Below are 10858 nucleotides of genomic sequence, written 5' to 3' on the forward strand. Positions count from 1 at the left end.
CGAAGCTTGTCTTTCAGCACCAGCTTCCTCTGATCGCTGCTATTTTGATATAGATCTTTCAATGTTTTCGACATCGAAAATGGTGTCTCCTTCCCATGGAGACTTGAGACTATGTGGTCTCGAACTCCCTCCAGAAGGATTCTCCTTGCTCTAGCCACACATTTCTTCCATTCTGCCAATTGAGTAGCATCAGTCGGCTTGGGGACTTCTTGATCAATGAAGTCCTTTAGACCTTTATCCTCTAATACTGCCTCCATGTGATCCTTCCAGGCTATATAATTCAAGCTACCATCAAGGACATACTCAAGTCTTAAACCATTGAACGCCATTGGTGAAATTGATATGTGATAAGAACTCAATTTCTATATTCAGGAACCTCAAACTTCGAACTTCTCCCTTCTTGTATATTGTTCTCTCCTTTGATCACCTTTGCTCTGATACCCTATAGAAATTCCCACTGTAAATCAACAGATTATGCAATAGACTAAAGCAAAATACAAGATCTACTTCTACAACAAACTTTGCGGAAGCTTAATCGAATTGAGCAAGATCAATGAGAACACATACAACTGAGAATGAGAAATCAATCACACATAACACAGAAGAAATAACCCGGGGAAAGCCTCAGCCTAAAGCCCCAATCTCTATATTATCATACAAGTGGAAATATGTTCAGATTACACAAAGAATAATCTCACAAGCTATCCTGCTCTCTCTGCAATCAAACAATGCTGCTCATAGACAGCCAAAAGCTTCTCCAAACCTTCTCCTGTGCCCTCCAAGCCTCCGATTTCCTTGCGCAGTTTTCCTTGGAGTCCAGTGCTGCCACCTGTGTGAATTGGCCTCTTCACACACTCACTAACCTCTAATCTAACTGCACAATCCTGAAGGAGATAGTTCCTTCTGCATGGATGAGTTTCCTATATAGGAAAACTCCTCCAACTGATAGTACATTGTCCCTTCCTTTGATCTCAACTGGGTTTTTTTCTGAACTGACATGCATGAGTTATTTATGAGAGAATATTCAGTTATCTGAAGTGCATCAGTTACATGCATGCATGCATTAACTAACTGAACTCACAATTAAATCAACAAACTATTTGAATTAATCTAACTGGACTTGACTCAGTTAACTGAGCCAACTAATTACAACTCAATATTACAACTCATCCTTATCTCTTTAACTGATGGATAAATTCCTCACTTAATAGAGAAACTGTTGCATGTCCCCACATAGACTTCATGTTTGATTTTCTACAACTAATTAACTCAAGATGAATTAATTAATTATTTTACAAACAACTGGTAAGATCAAATTCGAATTTTTACTTCTCTATTTTAGTTCAGGGACTAACTAAAATAGGAAGGTATCCTGAAATACTATTTATAGCAATGTATTTTTAGCACTTCCATTTTTCATTCCTTGTTTCTATGTCCAACACTAGTACCCGAAATGCTATTTATAGTAGTGCTATTTTTAGCACTTCTATTTTTAGCATTTCTTGTTTCCGTTTTCAATATCTTCTTCCTACAAGGTATATTATGTCAGCTAAGCCAAATCACAAACGAACCAACGTACCTTAGTATAGTTCAGGGAGGATATCTGATCTGCAAGACCGACCAGATTAGAAATATACATAGATAGACATATTCAGGTCAACATATAATCATAATTTCAACCATTATCTAGTTATGAATGCATGACTATATTGACCACATACAATGACTTCATGCACAACAACCATCACCAAGTCAATGTATGTGTAACAACATATAAACATTGACATGAATAACTAATGCATAGCTGACATATATTCACAACATATACAATCAGTAATGACACCATCAAATTTCATGTGGCGACACAAATGAAACCAAGACCACCACCATGCATACACAACAAGTACATAGACCACAAGCATAAGGAACACATATGCAACCAGCATGCATGCATGACAGACACACCGCCCATCCTGTCCAAGGGTTGAACCATTTTGTGATATCACTTTGTAACACCCTCCTCCCACATTTACCCAATCTAAATTGTCCATTGAGGTAAACATGTGATGAAGAGTTACCATGATATGATTCAACTCCCCAAGTACAGTTAAGCAAGTGGAACCGACATGACAAGACCAATATGACCTTCCACACATGATACATAACCTCCTAGAGCTAACCAACCCTTCCAGGTGACCAATCCCTGAGGCAACTTACCTTCAAGCGACTGAGAGCCTCTAGTCACTCCCATGAGCTTACCTGAGTGCGACTGCAACCTTTTTCTGCCAGTTCTATGCCAACAACTATGAGATTTAAGGTTATTTTCTAGGGCTAGGACCTAGTCACTACCTAGAACTCGATGAAACTTCCAAAACTCATAAAAGACATGAAGATAGTGCTTTTGATAACAAAATTGATCAAGGATTGGACTGGACCCCTACTAACCATGACAGACATTCCATCAAACATGTCATAAATATGAAAACTACAGGTCATAACAACAGATCTGAGCATAGGGGTATCATACTTATCTAAGAATTGTTAAGAAGCATTGATGCCTTATCACAATAGCTACATTATCATCTATTAGGTCATATATTCATTGTACATTTATTTATTAATCAAAACATGATGAGAGCCAAACATCATCATTGTCATAAAACTTACTCATAACCAACATATAACCAACAGAAATAACAAAGATATGGCAGCGATAAAAACCACACACTAACCAATACATTTACACATAAAATACCGAGAAGGAGCTCTTATTAATGAATGCATAGACTGACCAAGTATGGGACTTCCACGAACCACCCGACCATAGATTGGGCTGAACCCAATCTCTCTTTCAGCTAATCACCCTCGTGCCATATTCCAAGCATGAATGTGAGATATCATGAAAAAAATCCAACATAACCGAACTAGGGCTTCCAGAGGCCAAACCACCTTAACCCTTAACCAGTGATCCCACCTCATGATCGGAAATCACTAACCATCACCAGATTGGTCTCCGCCCAAGTTGACCAGGGCTCCAACGTGTTTGTTCCTACCAAGGCTTCCAGGACTAGTAACTCAACCCATAAATGTTGTTGGGCTCGAGAGCATTTGTGCAACCAAGGCTCCACGACTAGTAACTCAACCCATCAAGGGCTCCAGAGCGTTTGTCCAACCAAGGCTCCACGACTAGTAACTCAACCCAAGCTGTTAGAGGGCTTCCAGAGAATTTGTCCAACTAAGGCTCCAGGAACTAATAACTCAACCCATAGCCACAGGAATATGAGAACCAACCAGAAAACAAAAGTAAAACCCACAATACCATGGCTATCGAGGAAATTGCAAGGCTAGGAAAAACCACTGTCAATCCAGGCAATCCTCCATGCCAATGATAGATCACAACCAAATAACCACATGCATATGCGATGCATGCCAAAACTAGCAAGGAAATCATACATGCAACTCGGTACCTACAATAAAAACCTGTTGTAGCTGTTGACCTCTATGTTCTCTTGCACTTTCTTACTTTTCCTTTGCCTTCTTGCTCTAAATCCCAAGTATGCCACACTCCTCCAAGATTGATCCAAGAAAACTTTGTTTCCAAGAGTATGAGAGGGGGAGAATAGAGATAAATCTCTAAAACTGAATTGACAAAAGCCATGAACTGATCCTCAGAAGCCTTTTTATTAATGAGGCCTCTATTTTCTTCAATTTCCATTATTTTCTTCATTTTCCTCCTCACATGCAACTTGTGACCTTTCACCTTCCTTTTCTCCTAATTTCCATTACTTTCATAAATAAAATGCCAATCAATGCCACTTTGTCTTTCCAAAGCCTTAGCCATTTCCTTTTCCAATTTCCATAGCATTAATTAATCACAAGTGATCCCCATCACTATGTTTTTTCCCAACATTTAGCTTGGAATACGTGGCCCATTACAAAGGTCTTATTTTTCCTTTATTAACTTTTTTACATGGATTTTTTACCAGGTTTGTTACACACCCATTTGTTGGTCAAAGTTCCCAAAGTCAAAAACCTATTTGTTTGTCAAGGTCCCTAAAATATGATGATGTGGTAGAATAATATATGTTGAATTAAATTGAAAATTTCTCCAAGGGAATACGATCCAGGGAAATAGTTTTAAAGGATCATGGAAACTATTTAGAAGGAAATCAAGTTAGCCCAAAAAAGGGGGATTCTTCAATAATTCGTTAATCCAAGCATGGGTTTCTATTAGTTGTTGGGCTAAAGAAATAAAAATTAAAAAGGGGTTTTTCTCTTGGTAAAAAAGAATTCAAATTTCAAATTTCAAAAAGGGTTTTTCACTCCGAAGGAAGGATAACTTGGCACCATTGAATCCTCTCCTAATTTCTATAAATTGAAGCTAGTTCTCACTTGATTTATGAGGAAGTGTAGCATGATTCTATCTCTGAATTTCGATCTAGCTTTGTCATGCCTAATCTGAAGGGAAAATCGAAGCTTGAAATATTTCTTGTGGAGTTTATTGATGATACTTTGGCCTTGGAACAAACATATATGAGGCATCTAATTCGACATTATTTACAACATGTGGTTTGCGGATCTCAAGCAGAGTTAAGGCTTTTGGTTCAACCTTCCTATTGGGATTCGTTGTTTCTTTTGCACAAGGGTTTTGGTTCGGGGTTCGTCAATTATGGGTTTTGCTAGTTTTTTTTTTGCAGGTGGATCATAGCTATGTCAGTGGCTTTGTTAACCATGTGACATTCACCTTTGCATCCATCTATGCAGCTAAGTGAGAGGAGTTCACATGGTGTAGAGTATGAAGTATATTATTCCAAATCATGTATCGTGTCATTCTTAAACCTTTGTAACTAGTAAACTCGTTGAAAGATGTTGGCCCTCTACTAAGGCATGGTTATTTGCCAAGATCAGACCTTTGAGACTTGTTTTCTCTTGGAGAAAATATGAAGAATCACTCTCACATAATGTGTGTTGATCTTTTACATTCTCTATAACATTGTGACCAATTCACTACGACAGATACAAGTCAAGATAGTGTGAGGTGTGACAAGTATACAACTCCTATGGTGTAGGCATATCATTGAGAATTTTGACTTGTTGAAGTGTTATAGTGACCTGTGAAGTGCATTACACTCGCTTGCTCTGATATGAAATTTGTTGGGATAATAGATGCAAATTAATTTACGTGATGTATGACATAACAATGATTTTGAGGTGTAGTAGTGAGCTTAAATAGGACAGTGACCTTAACAGCTTGATAGTGATAAATAACCCTAATGAATGTCTTAATCTAGTTCATGAATTCTAATCGTTGAATAGTGATAAAGGTTTGTAACATAACTAAAGGCAAATCCTGGAGCAGTGATGAAGGACCAATGGAAGTCATGACCTTGAATTTCTAAAACTGTGATAGTGAATTTTTTGAGCATGAGATCTTCAAAGGTTGACCATAAGGGTCTTTTCCTGCATATCTTGAAGGGTTTGCATAGTATTTAATTAAAACTAATAGAAGTGCACCTTCATGCATAATTACAACATTGAGATAGTATTTTATGCAAGTGGAATCTATCATAAACATATGGTGAAGGGCTTCAGTACTAGATGGTGTATGTTGGTATTGCAAGTGTATCACCTATGCATTTTTGAGCTTGTAATCCATATCCTACATACCTAAGATATTATTCATAGGGTTCACATTTAAGGTATGTCATTGGCAGGGTTCTTATATACTATGAGGTAGACAAATGTCCAAGGAAGTGTAAGGGTTGTTCTAAGAAGGATTGTATTAAATGTTTGAAACATTAGTATAGGAAGTATTTGAAGATTGTATTGCTTGTAGCACAGACCTGAACAACGACTGGAGCAGTTAGGTTGTATTAGTCTGTTACATGACAATATGTCCTATGACAGTTTAACCTTGGCAACAATAATGGAAAGACTCTTATGGCAACGAGTGGTATTTTAATGGTAGTGAGTGCCATATGACAAAAGGTTATGGCGGTGATAGAAAACTTGGTAGGTTTACATACCTAATGACAATGTGATGTATGAAAATACATTTAGGACAATCATGAAACTCTATGACAGTTGTGACCTTCTTACATAACAAATATCTTTGATATAATGATGATCATTAACGTAACACAGTGAGTAGTAACCTTGGCGTATATCTATATATGACAATGACTTGGAAGTATGACTACAATAACCTTTACAGATCTTGATGACAATAATATTGTCATATAATAATGATGACAGTGATATTGTGATTGTATGACAGTAGTATTGTGATTGTACAATGATGGTGTGATGACGGTAATGACACAATCTTGTTGTGGACTTGTAGCATGATGGTGACACCCTACAAAAAAATTTATGACAATAAACTCTGCAGTAACCTCATATAGCAGCTACCTTGGATAGTGACATTTGATGTGGTAGTAGTAGCAATAGCAGACAACAACACCAAAAACAATGGTGAAGTAACAACATGAGTAATAGTGAAGTAGCAACAAGAAAATGTGGATTAGTGGCAAGGACGGTAGTAATGACAACAATGGACAGTTGGAGCAGTTCCAATAGTAGCAGTAGTGGTAGGAGTGGATAGTTAGAGTAGTAGTAGCAGCAGTGGCAGTGAGAGTGGATAATGTTAGCAGAAACAACAATAGTTGAAGTCGCAATTTGTAGTTGGTTCATTGTCCTTGGTACGAGATCCCAAACTCTTTCAGGGAGCATTTGCTTCCTTCCAAACATGATGTTAAAACCCCTTGGGGAGTCTTATACTTCCTTCCAAATTCTTCTAGTAAATTTGCATGTAAATCATACATAACAAAGCACTTGGTTGAGGCAAAATTTATGTGTATCATTCATGTGATGTTGATTTATGTTGATATGATTTTAATGATAATTAAATCTCTATGAATTTAAAAATACTAATTGAAGATAAATATTGATTCACACCCCTCTTAGTATTTCCAACGATTGGTATCAGAGCATGTCCTTCTTAGAAACTTAATTGCTTGAAGGCAGATTCGTAGCATTTAGAGTTGATTAATGGAGACTACAATTGAAGATACGATGGTCGTTTATCCCAAAGAAGATGTTAATTTCCTTAAAGACAAACTTGAAAAAGTGGAACGTGACAGGAGTTGACCACATATATGTATAATAAGCTTAGTTTAGAACATGAAGAGTTGAATAAGGAGAATATGAAGCATTATGATAACTTGAGATGGTGCATAGTTGAAAACACCCAACTTGAAAATCAAATTAATAAACTACAAATGATAGAAAAGGATCGTGAGCTCAATGAAGCAAAGAAGGAAGTGGATCACCTCAAAAGCATGTTGCAAAGGGCAAACAATATGGAAATCACCTTGAAAAACTAGCTCAAGGAAAAGGAAAAGATAAGTGGAATAAGCACGATAAAGAACTTGGCAAGCAAATCACTTCCTTGAAGAAGCCAAAAGGACTGAGGAAGTCTTAAGAAGTCAAATGAAGAATAAGAAAGAGGATTGCATAAAACATGAACAGGGAATTGTCACCTTAAGAGTAGAAGTGAACAAGATAAATAAAAATTTTAGGAGCTCATAAGTCTTGGATGACATTCTAATTTTCCAAAGATCACCACTTATCAAGACAGGTCTTGGATATGTTGGTGAGTCCTCATGCTGCAAGGATGAATATGTCAAATAAGAAGAGATGTCACATGATGGAGATAAGCCTCATACAAAATATGAAGGTAAGCCACATGTCAAAGAATAAATGAAGCCTCATGCCAAAAATGAATAGAAGCCCAAAGTCAAAGTTTTGCATAAATCAACAAACGCTGAAAGATGGAAGACCAATGCCTCAAGAAGTCAAGATGATGGATGCATTCAAGACACCAAATCATAGAAGATAATTCATAAGCAGAGAGTAACAAAGCCTTGGATATTCTCATCATCACCCTATACAAGCACATTTCACGGTTATTGTTATGCATGTTCTAACTATGGACATAGAGTTGGAGAGTGCAGGGAATATAACAGGAGTAATGATAGAGGGTTTTATCAAATCCCTAGAAGAAAATTTATTGGAAGGTGAGATAGAGTCCCATATGTGTATGACAACAGAATCTACAACACCTTTTCTTCATTGTTCAGACCAAATGTTGAGTGCTACCTATGTCATCACTTTGGCCATTTTGCATGAGATTGTAGAAGTAGCTTGACATGGACCTCACAGAACCAAGAAAGAAAAGCATTCACCAGGCAAGAAGACAAGACCACTAGGGTCTAGCAAGGAAAAAAAGTTTCACAATGAATTCTTTGACAAAGACATGGAGACACAAGGAATTACATCATAGGATTAGATGATTCCACAAGTAAGCATATTGTCAGGGGGGGTTTGTGTAATGGAAGAGATGATGTAGTAGGTAAGAGCATTGTCAAGCGGAGCCATTTTACATGAAGATATTGTCAAGGATGCATCAACCACTATTTTCCATTGATGTCAAAGGGAGAGAGAATCTCAGAAAGGAACAAAGAGAATAAGCATAGCTTATGAAACACACCATAAGATGATCAGTGTGTTCAAATCAATGACAAAGGGGGAGATTGTTGAGTATGTTGTCATTGTTGTCAAAGCGAGAGCATGTGTAGGATGTCAAAATAGTTGCAGGATGTCATTAATGTCTTCAGTAGGTTGGTATGCATGGATGAGATGATGCAGTTATGAAACCCTAGCTCTAGGGTTTGGATTCCCTAGACGATGAACATACCCCCACAATTGTTGGAGATATTGATGATGTAGATCACTGAATTTGCCTTGGATACCATCGTGAGTGGATTCTAATTTTCATGTTGCTTCCATTGGTATGTGGATCACCATGAGAGGCCTCATGGTTGGAGAGATATTTTTAGTCAAAGATGGTGCACCCATTTGTTGGTCAAAGTTACCAAAGTCAAAAACTATTTGTTGGTCAAGGTCCCTAAAATATGATGTGGCAACACAATATATGTTGAATTAAAATGAAATTTTTTCTAGGGAATATGGTCCAAGGAAATAGTTTTAAAGGATCAAGGAAACTATTTAGAAGGAAATCAAGTTGGCCCAAAAAAGGGGGATTCTTCAATAATTCGTTAATCCAAGTAGGGGTTGCTAATAGTTGTTGGGTCAAATAATAAAAAATTAAAATGGGTTTTTCTCTTGGTCCAAAAGGAATTCAAATTTCAAATTTGAAAAATGGTTTTTCCCTCCAAAGGAAGGAAAACTTGGCGCCATTGAATCCTCTCCTCATTTCTATGAAATTGAAGCCAGTTCTCACTTGATTTATGAGGAAGCGTAGTGCAAATTTGATCTCTGAATTTTGATCTAGCTTTGTCATGCCTAATCTAAAGGGCAGATTGAAGCTTGAAACATTTCTTTTGTATTTTATTTATGATACTTCGGCCCTAGAACGTACATTTGAGGCATGTAATTTAGCACTATTTATAGCATGTGCTTTTTGGATCTCAAACAGAGTTAGGGTTTCTGGGTCATCCTTCCTATTGGTATTTTTTGTTTCTTTTACACAAGGGTTTTGGTTTGGGTTTCATCAATTATAGATTTTGTTTGCTTTTTCTTTTTACAGGTGGATCATAGCTATGTCAATAGCTTTGTTAACCACGTGACATTCACCGTCGCATTCATCTATGCGACTTAGTGAGAGGAGTTCATATGTTGTAGTGCATGAAGTATATTATGCCAAGACATGTATCATGTCATTCTTAAACCTCTGCGGCTAGTAAAGTCATTGAAGGATGTTGGCCCTTTGCTAAGGCATGGTCATGTCACCAGATCAAACCTTTGACACTTGTTTTCTCTTAGAGCGACTATGAAGAATGACTCTCACATAACGTGTGTTGATCTCTTGCATTCTCTGTAGCATTGTGACCAATTCACTGCAACAGATTCAAGTCAAGACAACGCGAGGTGTGACAAGTATACAACTCCTATGGTGTATGTGTATCATTGAAAATTTCGACCTATTCAAGTGTTCAAGTGTATAGTGACTTGTGAAGTGCCTTACATTCGCTTGCTTTGATCTGAAATTTACTGGGATAGTAGATGCAAATTAATCTACATGATGGACGACATAACAATGACTTTGCGGTATTACAATGAGCTTATATAAAACAATCACCTTGGTAACTTGACAGTGATAAATAACCCTAATGAATGTCTTGATCTAGTTCATGAATTCTGATGGTTGAATTGTGATAAAGGTCTGTAGCATAAATGGAGGCAAACCCTGGAGTAGTGATGAAGGACCAATGGAAGTCATGACCTTGAATTTCTAAGACTATGACAGTGAATTTTTCAGAGCATGAGATCTTAAAGGTTGACCACAAGAGTCTCTTTCCTACACTATCTCAAAGGGTTTGCAGAGTATTTAATTAAAACCAGTAACAATGCACCTTTAGGCATCATTACAACATTGAGACAATATTTTATGCTAGTAAAATCTAGCCTAAACATATGGTGAAGGGCTTCAATACTAGGTGGTGTATGTTGGTATTGAAAGTGTATCACCTATGCATTGTTGAGATTGTGATCCCTATCCTACATACCTACAACATTATTCGGAGGGTTCACAATTAGGCTTTGTCATTGGTAGGGTTCATATATACAGTGAGATAGACAAATTTCCAAGGAAGTGCAAGGGTTGTTCTAAGAAGGATTGTATTAAATGTTTGAAACATCGGTATAGGAAGTATTGGAAGATTGTATTGTTTGTAGCACATACTTGAGTGGTGACTAGAGCAGTTAGGTTGTAACAATGCGTTACATGACAGTGTGTCGTATGATAGTATGCTTTATGACAGTTTAACTTTTGTAA

Source organism: Pinus tabuliformis, chromosome 9 (genome assembly GCF_031772625.1).
Source record: "Pinus tabuliformis cultivar Carrire ecotype Pingquan chromosome 9, CPIR1, whole genome shotgun sequence".
Lineage (NCBI taxonomy): Eukaryota > Viridiplantae > Streptophyta > Pinopsida > Pinales > Pinaceae > Pinus > Pinus tabuliformis.